Raw genomic sequence first — 12008 nt, forward strand, 5'->3', positions numbered from 1 at the left:
GTGGCAAACACTGTTGCAGCAGCAAAGGTCATTCAAAATGATCTAGACAGCATTCAGAACTGGGCAGACACATGGCAAATGACATTTAATAGAGAAGTGAAAAGTACTGCACGCAGGTAATAAAAATGTGCATTATAAATATCATATGGGAGATACTGAAATTGAAGAAGGAATCTATGAAAAAGACCTAGGAGTTTATGTTGACTCAGAAATGTCTTCATGTAGACAATGTGGGGAAGCTATAAAAAAAGGCCAACAAGATGCTCAGATATATTGTGAGAAGTGTTGAATTTAAATCAAGGGAAGTAATGTTAAAACTTTACAATGCATTTGTAAGACCTCACCTAGAATATTGTGTTCAGGTCTGGTCACCTTGTTACAAAAAGGATATTGCTGCTCTAGAAAGAGTGCAAAGAAGAGCAACCAGAATTATCCCAGGTTTAAAAGGCATGTCGTATGCAGACAGGCTAAACAATTGAATCTATTCAGTCTTGAACAAAGAAGACTATGCAGTGATCTGATTCAAGCATTTAAATGTGACAATGTCGACCCAGGGGACTTTTTTTACCTGAAAAAAGAAACAAGGACCAGGGGTCACAAATGGAGGTTAAATAAAGGGGCATTCAGAACAGAAAATAAGAGGCACTTTTTTACACAGAGAATTGTGAGGGTCTGGAACCATTAATGTTGTTGAAGCTGACACCCTGGGATCCTTCAAGAAGCTGCTTGATTAGATTCTGGGATCAATAAGCTACTAACAACCTAACAAGCAAGATGGGCTGAATGGCCTCCTCTCGTTTGTAAACTTTCTTATGTTCTTCTTAACTAAGTTGCAAAACACTCGCTTCCTCTTGCAGCCCTGGTTAATCACAGTCACAGTCGATATCTGTAAAAATTCAAATCAATTACCAAGGAAAATTATTAATTATTCTTATTAGGTGTCCAAGCAACAAGGTAAGTGTTAGGATTTCATTTTTATTATTATTATTTATTTATTTTATTTATTTATTATTTTTTATTATTATTCCGCCAAAATTTTCAAATGTCTGTAAAATCAACACTGTTGCATGAAAAGTGACAAAACTTGGTAGGGTGGTAGAGGCCTATGGAAAGTTGTGAAAACGAAGGTCATAGGTCACATGATTTGGCAGTCATATTGGATTTTTCAAGGATTTTGGACAATTTAAAACCAAAAATCTGGTTGTCCAAAACCACTAATGGTACAGATGTGAATCTTGGGTAACATGCTACCCTTAGGCCCTATATTTAGACTTGTTCAACACAAGTTGATTGGTCACATGGTTTAGTGGCCATATTGGATTTGTCAAAAATATTTAATCGTCTTTTTCTCTGAAACCATTATGCCGATTTTAAGCGAAACTTCGCATACATAGCCTTGGCAAGGTTGTCTATGAAGTTTATTCAAAGCAAGTCGCTACATAAAAAAATGTTATATAGAAGTTGCCAAAGTGCCCAGCTGCGGTGGGCAGATGCCGAATTAGTATCGAATTTTATGTCATATCGACATCTGCCCATAGTCAGCCGATTTTTAACAGATACAGTATAGTACTGTAATGGGCGATGACACGGAGAGGTGGGGAAGAGGGTGTGTTGGCTTTCCCTCTCCGAGTGGCTGAGAGGCGGGCCTGGGGGGGATTGCTCAGCCCATAAGTACTGCACTTGGTTATGCATTCGAGTGGCCGTGTTTGGGAATATACAGTGACGCTGGCAGAAGACGCCAGTGTAAAACAAGGACCAGGCATGCCCGGCTGAGGGAGACAGCATGCCTTAAAATAATTTAAAAAGCAAAATAAATAATTATGTACCTGAGGGAACGTGTGTAGTTTTACTCTGGCAACCCCAGTGTATAGAAATAGCTGATGCAGCAATGTTTTATTGTATTCATACAATAAAATGCATACAGAACTCAGTGCAGAGTTGCTTTGTTTGAATGAGAGATCATAAAACAGGCAAAGATACGGAAGCTCATTTATGTAAAAAGGAATTCATATCTACCACATCATGCTTTTAAACTTTAATTTCCACGAAGCCACGTCCTGGTCAGACTTCACTGGTGACATCTTTTCATTCATTCGTGCAGCACTTCCTCTCTATTCCAGTTGTAAATTACAATTGATATTGCTATGATAAACGTGTTGTTTGGCACTGCGTTCTTCTTGAGTTTCAGGTAACTATATTTAACTGGGTGGCATTTACACATTTAAACTGTGATTATTAGTCTCTTGCTGATATTAAATGATCTCTCATTCAGTGGAACTCTCCATGGAGATCTATATTGCATTACTGCAATAAGAATACAATAAAATATTGTTGCATTTTATTCTGGACTGTCTTATTCTGATAACAAGCTGAAGCTCAGAGCAGCTGATTCAAATTCATCGTCGTTCTGAGACACAGGGGAAGGGTGGAGCCAGCAGCACAACAGATACAGACAAAAGACTAGGCAGTCTTCCCTGTGACAGCGTGTGGAAGCAACAGAATTGGAGAAGTACAGTCGTGGAAAAGTACAGAGCAGTATAAACAGTTTGACAGTTGCAGAAGCTGAACTAAACTAAACAATTCATTGAAGTCAACACCCCTAGCAGACCGACAGCCACCAGGGAGATAGAAGAGGGTCAAAACAGCTGGGTTCGGGTAGGCAGAAACAGGGAAAAACAGAAACTTCGTCAAATACAACCACCAGAAATCAAAACATCCAACAAATCTGAGCCACTTCAAAATTTAGATGATCAAAACCAACATCAAGAGAATGAAGGAAACATCAAGGACCCTATAAACAGTGCTGGCCAGGCAGCAAAAAGAAGGGAGGTCATGATTGTTGGGGACTTCATATTGAGAAACACAGCAATTTCAGTTCACAGTTTTGACCCCCTTACTACAACAGTGTGCTGCCTTCCAGGAGCCTCTGTCAAGAACGTCACTGAGAACGTGGACAGGCTCCTAGAACGAACATGAGACGACCCGGTAGTAGTCGTCCACATCGGTACAAACAACATTGGAAGAGACAGGCCAAGATCCCTGCAAAACAAATTCAGAGAGCTAGGAAGGAAATTAAAAAGACAAGACCAAAACTGTGGTATTTTCTGGGATACTGCCGGCACTTTGTAAAGAAGCATATAGAAAGCTGGAAATACATAATCAAAATGCATGGCTGAAATCGTGGTTTACACAGGAAGGCTTCATCTTTCTTGAACATTGGAGCACATTCTACAACAAGGACTATCTATATAGGTGGGACAAACTGCACTTAAACAAAAAGGGAACCAATCTACTCGGAGAAAGGATCCTTGAGGAGGTCCAGAAGCATTTAAACTAGAAAGGAAGGGGGGAGAAAACAGAAAACAGAAGGAAGACCACATCAAAACAAGGGCAACAACTCAGGTAAGACAGCCATTAACCCTTTGCAGTCCTATGTCAGACCTGGTCCAACATCGCAATTTTCCCTTTCCGGTCCAATGTCGGACCCTGTCCGACATCATCAAAAAGACGCAAAAAACAGGTCTCTAGTCGTTTTTTCTCCGGAAAAAGCCGAGAAAACCATTCAATGGCCGAGTGAGACCGATAGGAGCCGAGAGAAGCCGAAAAGGGCGTATCTCAGGAATACTGATAGACCCGACACCACATAGATAACACGGACATAAACAAACAAGATAGCTGCTTCCGCATCCAGTGCTCAAAGAACATCAGACATTTGCAGAGCTTTTTTTAGATGTTATAGTAATAAAATAACGACTTGGATCGCATTATTGAGGAGTTTGGTGATAAAAACGAGTGATCAAGAGATGATTTAATCGGTATGTACTATTAAGAGGCATTTGAAAAATATAGCGAACAAGGGGTGGGGCGGGGCTGGAGATGCAGTACTGGGTGTCCTGTTGATATGCATTGCCTTTTAAACCTGTTTTACTGTGAAAAAAATACTTTTAAACAGTGAGACTAAAATAAACTGCGCATGTGAAAATAAATAGGACCTGACGCGTCTGAGACGCGCTGAATAAATGGACCACTAAGGGTTAAGCACTATTGGGATTATTTTCAGATATACGCATGCGTCAGTGTGTTTCATTGCATTTTTTTCCATGCGAATACTTACTGTTATTAATGTATTTTTAAAATGTGAAGTTTCGGTATTATAAATGAGATGTACTTTTAAAACATCAAAACACATCTCGAAATAATGCAACATTCAGCATAACACCGTACGTAATACTTTTAGAGGTGTCGTGCATTTAGATGCAGAGAAGATTAGCTAGCCTGCGCAGTGAAGTATATAAATATTTTGGTTTTGAGGTGGCTGATGATGACATGTAAAACAATATAACAAGACCTTGTTTTTCTCCAAAGCTAAGTTCAAGTAAGTTATTGCTTTTCTTATGTAAATATCTGTTACCGTCCATATGTTTCATATTGCAAAGTGTTATTATGTTTTTCTGTGTTTTGGAAGACTTCGATATTATCTATTGAAATACGTGCACGATATCGATATAAAATTTTCATACTGATGACCACCCCTAATTATATATATATATATATATATATATATATATATATATATATATATATATATATATATATATATTTATTTTAGTTCAAACTCTTCTGTGAAAAAAAATAATTGCCCCCTGTGGTACTTCCTCCACTGTTTAGGCGGTCCACTCAGCGTAGACGCCCTTTCTCGAAAAGGTCCGGTTAGAGGAAGCATCAGGAAGCACCACAAGTGGCCCAGGAGAATCTGGTTTTGGACCCTGTGCCAGCTGTTACATGGCTAGTCCTGGGAGATCCCACTGCACTTGGCACCCCTGAAAGGGATTGCTGGTTAGCCCTAGGGCTATCAGATGCGGTTGTGGGTACGTTGCAGAGCACTAGGGCAGACTCCACACCTATTATAAGTGGAGGCATTTCCAAGCTTGGTGTCTGGCTGGAAGCCATGACCCAGTGTATTGCCATATGCCAGTCAACTTACAGTTTCGGCAATAACTGCTTGATGCTGGTAGATCACCTTCCACTTTTGAAGGTGTATTTAACGACTATCTCTGCATGCCATGCCCCTGTAGACTCTGTGTCTCTGGGTGCGCATTTCTTGGCTGCCCGATTTTTTCTTAAAGGTGCTCTGCGGTTACGCCCTCTCTATGAAGACAGCCTTCATCGTGGCTATCACCTCCGCTAAGTGGGTCAGTGAGCTGCAGGCGCTGTCTGTGCACAAGGTTGCATCGGTCACCCTCATGGGTTTGATGGAAAAAGAGAAATGACTTCCTCGGGATGACAGTTTTATTCCCTTGGTGGACGGGATAGAGTCCATCATCCCAAGATGGGGCCTATCTGCAGCTCTGGTATAGAGAGCTCAGCGATACCTACCCAATGGGCAGGCATATCCCCATATGTAATGTCATTGGTGGTCTTCTTCTCTTTCAGGGAACCAGGATTACGGTAGGTAACCTAACGTTTTTACTTGTGAATAAAGTTACAGTTTGGATATTACTTTACCTTGAAACACCTTTGTTGAATATTTAGCTCTAACTGCAAAGGGTAACATACTTGGTAATATGTTGATTGGTAACATACTTTTTCTATGCTGCATGTCCTACAAAAGCAGTTGCATTAACAGACACTGTCAGCTTGGACAGGGGATACTGCAGTGTGTGTGTTTTGCAAATGAACACTTAAGCAACAGTGAGCTTCATTAACACAGCTAATTCCCACCTGTCATGTTATTGTAAATGACACAATGTTTATTGATGCGTCTCCTGATCATTCATCGGACACACAGGGAAATCAGTATTCTATTTTGCCAGTGTCATTAATTATGTAAAAGCTCCTTTATTCACTCCAGCAAGCACGCCTCAAGCAGCATACTTGCTTCACACTGCAAACACGAACAGTCTATTTTCAGTCATTATTAATTAAAATAAATTAATTTAATAAAAAATTAATTTGCATTTGACTTTCCCTGCAATTAAAAAACAAAAAAACTAAAGAAAACACCACAATTACAATAAGTAGGCAAACACTCACACTATGTTACACCTGACCCTGTGCTTTAGTTGTTGCTGTGATCTTTCTTTCTTTCTTTCTTTCTTTCTTTCTTTCTTTCATTCTAAATTTGAAATGCATTTGATGTTGTGAATTTAGTGCTTAAGAAAGATTACACTGCTAGCAGGCATCAAGAATGCTTACCCTCGTAGTTCTGAGAGTGCAAAATGCAATTCTGAAAGTGTGCCAGACATCTCTGTGTAGTGGCTGTCTAATACTTCAGCGCAGACCTGTGTGGCAGGGCTGAGGGCTGGGCACCAACTCAGCTCACTTGTGACCCAGAACATAGGCCCTTCTAAATTCCTATATAGTAGTATTTGTATTTATCATTACTGCATTTAATTTGAGTTTTATTAAAGGTATTATGTTTTAGTCCTTCGCAACCTAACCTAGCCTTTTGCGACTTCTGCTTATGACAGATTCAATTGAAACAGCAATTGATTTTCCGGTTCCTTAACAAACCAATTAGTTACATTTCAATAGTCTGGACTTCCATTTAACTGGAAAACAACGAGGAAGCTCACATGTCATTGCAACAATGGGAAAAGAAGAAAGGAAAAATAAATTCTTAGCCACCCAAGTTGAGCTTTTGCTCGATTTGAGATTTTAGCACATCCGGAGCCACTGCTAAATTTAAACTACGGAAGGATATAACTGAAAAAATAAATACAACCTCTGCCATAAAAAGGTCAAATGAAGAAGACTGCTTTGGATAAAAATGTCTGCTAAATAATAATAATACTACAGCGTGCCTATAAAAAAAAAAAAAAAAAAAACTATCCTTAATTTATTTCAATATAACAATGTATTCTCTGATGCAATATTAATATACATATTCTTACATGCACACCTGAATGTTTCTGTATGTTTGTGAAAAATCATAATAAAAATATTAAACATTAATATTCATTTGTTACATGTGTTTTAGAAGGGTCATATGTTAATGATGTATTTAATATATTCTAAAATTAGCCAGCCTCCACTTAGAAACCCCTGTTTGAATTTTCTGAACAAGGCACTGTTCTCCATGATAAATGAGTCGAGGCATGAGCCAGGGTACTTGGCAACTACATCAGTGATAATACATTGAGAATCACATCAAACTTGCACAGTTAAAGAAGGATGATGTTTTCTGTTTCGGAAAGTAATTTCATTGTTTGAATCTTAGGATATTGCAATGTGTGCATCTATTACACTTAGCATGTTTGGGAAGGCAGACAACTTATAAAATTTGTTTGGTTCTATTTTGTTCCACATCCTCAATTGGAAATATTATATACTCCCTTGCCCTACAGAAAAGTGCATCTGTGACATCAGTCAGTATCTTTGAAGACTTCTAGATGTCTGATCTGTCTCCAGCTGTTGTCTGGATGGCACCCGTTGCATGAAAATGAACGGCTACTGTAACCTTTACAGGTATGGCGTGACTGCGGGCTGTTTGTGATTCTTAATCAGACTTAAGAAGATCACACAGCTATGTTATAGTGCTTATATCCACTTGTTTTTTTCCTCCTCCCTTCCATCTTTTATGTACGCCTTTGCAGCTTCTTGCTCTTACACAGATGTAAATATCCTTTTTCAGGTAGCACTTTTGTTGATAAGGTTAAAGGACCTCCTAAAAGGACCTCTACAAACAATTATTTTCATAATTTAGCAGGTGAAAAAGGTCCTATTATATATCACATTTTAGGGACTTGTAAGTAGTCTTAATTAGTCTCTTATTTGTTTTAGTAGTTTGTTTTTAACTGATGATTTTACCAACACTAGTAACAATTTGGAACTGAAAGTTTTTTTTATAATAAGCCAGCAAACGGTACAGAACTCGGAACCTGAGAGCAAGGAATGCACAAACCATGGTAGTATTCTGTACAATAGAGTATGAGAGTTAACAGATGATGGGGTCTAACAAAATAAATTCACCCTTATTTCTTAACTGATGGAAAATTGACAGTGACTAAGTACTCAGCACGATCTGATAATTTCCCATTTGGTTTCCTAGCAATGGACAATATTTAGCTTCCAGGCTTCAAAAATTGATTTTTAAGGCATACAAATTGAAAAAAAGCTTGTTTAAAGCAGATTTTGTTTACATTACAGTAAGTAGAACTTTCTTCACCATCTGCAACTCAGCATTACTGCCAATAAATATAAGATTAAGATGTATCCATTACAATATTTCTTTCTATTTGTAGAACAGTATAGATATAATACAGAGAGAAAGAAAAAAATAAATGTACACATATGCTTCACATGTACTGTGCCAATACTGAAATGAAATAAAGAAAAGTGGTGAGGTTGAAAACATAAAAGAGAGAAAAAAAAATAAGTGAAGCCAAAGGAAGGTGGTACAATGAATGTTTATCCTATTTTACAACGTGTAAAGTAAGACAGAAATGTCAATTGCCCCAGACAATCCCACTGCTCAGCACAGATCTCCCCAACATCCCGTTAGACTTTGGCTCCACTGAAGTAGTTGGAGGAGAAAAGACTACTCTCTATGCCCTACCTGGGTATGGTGCGCTTGATGGGTCCTTGGATGAAAGTCTGTGTATCTCTGCAAGAGTCCCCTTGTCCTGCTTTCAGCTCCAGTACCGATTTACAGTGTCTCTGTCATGCTGCTCTATATATACATTCATACACCTCCCACTGGCCCTCCCTCCCTCTTTCTTTCTTTCTCCCTCCTTCTGACACTCACTCACATAGACTGACATCTTCCCACACAAGGGGACAGCCTGACTCATGGACAACCTGCCAGCCAACGTCATCTTGCCTCTCATTCCAGGAACATGGCTGTAAAAATCCCTTTCCCAGAAAATTCGATGTATAGACAATACTTTCTATATCTGTCTTAAATCACTGTTAGAAATGAATAGTGATTTTGTCCACAATAATAAGGTCAGCCATACCTCCACAGGATATCCACTCAACTGACCAATTAAAACAAAATACATTCCCGTGCTCATAAAGGATGAAATCCTATACAGAATCTAAAGCTTAAAAACCCACAAAAATCTATTTTTTACAGTAGCATCTTGGAATTGGTGTTATAAAGTACTTCAGAAACCATAAACATTTCTCTTTTTTTCCAACACTACATTTTGTATTTTAAAAAAAATAAAACATTAAGTATTTTTTTTATTATGTATTATTTCAAAGAGATACATGTATACATTGTATAAACTTGTTATTCTATGACCTGAGGGATCTTACAATAGTTCCTGAAAGTTTTGTTGAAAAAAATATTGATGTTTTGGGCAAATGAAAACAAATTACATTGTTGTTTCACTGAGTGATTTTGTGATTTTTTTTAAACACAATTATAGCTGACTTGCCATTCTATCTTAGAAATTAATAACAAATAAAAATAAAAATCTATTTTCAGTAGTAGTATAGACTTGAATTGTATATTTTGGTTAATGACACTATAGAGAACATTACACAATCATTTTAAAAGTACTTGTACTGAGTTTCCACTCAAATAAGTATAAACAAAATCTGATATTTTTTAAAAATGTAAGTTTTATTTTTTTAATTACTCAATAGATTTTGGGGTTTCAAAGAGATGAAGGTACAAAAATGTTGTATTCTTTTACCTGAAGGACCCTACAACAGTTTTGTTCAATTGATTTTTAAATATGGGCAAAATCCAAGACATTCTTTCACCTGATTTTATTAATTTAGAGCCTTTTATTAAAAAACAAACACAACACAAGGTTTAGAACTGAACATTTATTTTAAAATAAATAATACTGAGAACACCTATATTATATAAACTGAATCACTGTCAGAAAATTGTGATTCACCAGAATCAGACGACAGTATGTCTGGCAACAATTATCTAATCGTCTTGCATTTTGAAATTCAATTCTATAGAATGGAACCATTTGTATTATTGTGTGCATATCAATTTCTGTACATAAACAGTAGACATATACACTGAATATTCTATCATCAAAGAAGTATTTTACAAACAGCAAGAACAACAGAATAAATAGTGCTAACTACAAAACACTAACTATGAGCAAACATAGTAAGATTGCAATGCCATAATAATAATTTATTCTCAGGGTCTTTATAAGCAATAATGGACACTACTCATAACTAATAAATATTTATCAATAAAATAATATTTCTTCATTCCATTATTACCAGTAATAAGGGAAAAATATACGTAACAGATATCAAGTTGGTTCCTGAAACATTATCTGCCTATCTCGTTTCTTGATATTTATAAATGTTGTAAAAACATATATATTAAAACACATGACAGAATAAATGTTCTAATATAATTATGTTAACTACATCAGATTTACAGTGTTTTTCCGTTTTTGTTTCTGTGTCTGTGTGCTGCTGTAAACTGTCTCCGCCCTTTAAAAATGAAATGCCCGTTTAGCAGTGTGGCAGCGTGAACTCTCTGCCGAAGCACGATTGTGTGTGTGTGATTACATCAGATTTACAGTGTGTTTCTGTTTCTGTGTCTGTGTGCTGCTGTAAACTGTCTCCACCCTTTAAAAATGAAATGTCCGTCTGTGGCAGTTTGGCAGGGTGAACTCTCTGCCGAAGCACGGTTGTGTGTGTGTGGGCGGAATATTGGGTGGCAGTGAGGGAGTTAAATACTCCCTACAAAAACACATGTGGGAATGTGGCTTTAGCTGTCAACTGAATAAATGCTTAAATGATTAATTAGGGCTTCAGCCACAAGTGTATAAATAAAGTGATCACGGGTGGTGAATGGTTACTGTTGGAGTTATTGTCAGTGGAGGTGTTTTGTATCGCTGTGTTCATGTCCTGTTTGTTTACATTTCGTGAATTTTTGTGTAGCCTTTTGTTTTGGCCCTTGTGCCGTTTATTTTGTCAAGTGTGTTTAGTTAAATGTTTGTACCATTTGTTTTTGTTTATTTGTTTAAAGAGGAGGTTAAATGTCTAAGAGATACAAATGGCAAAATCATAGATGAAGATAAAAAAATAGCAAATATATGAAACTATTACTTTTCACAAGTTTTTACGAAGGAGGATACGGACAACATGCCCCACATGTCGCCCTGTTCCTATCCAGTTTTAAATAACTTTAGTATAACAGAGGCAGAAGTGTTAAAGGGACTAGGAGCTCTTAAAATAAACAAATCCCTTGGGCCGGATGAGATCCTCCCAATAGTACTCATAGAAATGAAAGAAGTTATTTACAAACCGCTAACCAAGATCATGCAACAGTCTCTTGACACAGGGGTTGTCCCGACAGACTTGAGAATTGCAAACGTAATACCGATCCACAAAAAGGGAGACAAAACCGAACCAGGTAACTACAGACCAATACGCCTGACTTCTATTATATGTAAACTTATGGAAACTATAATAAGATCCAAAATGGAAAATTACCTATATGGTAACAGTATCCTGGGAGACAGCATAGTTTTAGGAAAGGGAGATCATGTCTAACTAACCTACTTGATTTTTTTGAGGATACAAGATCGACAATGGATAATTGCAAAGCATATGACATGGTTTATTTAGAAAGCCTTTGACAACGTCCCACATAAAAGATTAATCCTCACACTGAACGCAGTAGGGATTCAGGGAAATGCATTGTGATAGAGAGAGAAAGGATCGATGCTGCAAATCTCCCTCCCGATTAGAAAGGGCGCTGTGTAAGGGGGAAGGTATGCTGCCTCCTAGATCTACCACCTCGGTGGTAGGTGGAAACCGGAAGGTGACCATATTAGGAGGGGCACGTAGCTGCAAGTACTCAGGACGATTCCATTGCAGTCAGCTGCGGGGCAGCCCTCTATTGGAGAAATCATGGCGACGCGTTGGCTGCAGGGAGGAGTTTGCTGGGTACAAAGGGAAAGCATCTATATCAAAACCTCCCCTTTGCGTTGAGAATGAAACACAAACAGCCGGAGCCTGTATTGTTTTTATAATTTTGGATTACGTGTGTTTTGTGTTGCAGAGGAGGAGTG

General features: G+C 37.8%; 1 protein-coding gene across 2 annotated transcripts in view; it reads right to left on the bottom strand.

Annotated features, from left to right (window-relative positions):
* LOC117402232 (prepronociceptin-like) overlaps positions 1–8633 on the bottom strand; it is a 37845-nt gene extending 29212 nt beyond the window's left edge. The window contains exon 1 of one of the 2 annotated variants that reach the window (XM_059024765.1): positions 8558–8633. The gene's annotated coding sequence lies outside the window, so the exon portion shown is untranslated. The remainder of the gene's footprint in view (positions 1–8557) is intronic. The other variant, XM_059024764.1, reaches the window with a different exon arrangement.
* Positions 8634–12008: the final 3375 nt, after the last annotated feature.

This window comes from Acipenser ruthenus, chromosome 5 (assembly GCF_902713425.1).
Source record: "Acipenser ruthenus chromosome 5, fAciRut3.2 maternal haplotype, whole genome shotgun sequence".
Lineage (NCBI taxonomy): Eukaryota > Metazoa > Chordata > Actinopteri > Acipenseriformes > Acipenseridae > Acipenser > Acipenser ruthenus.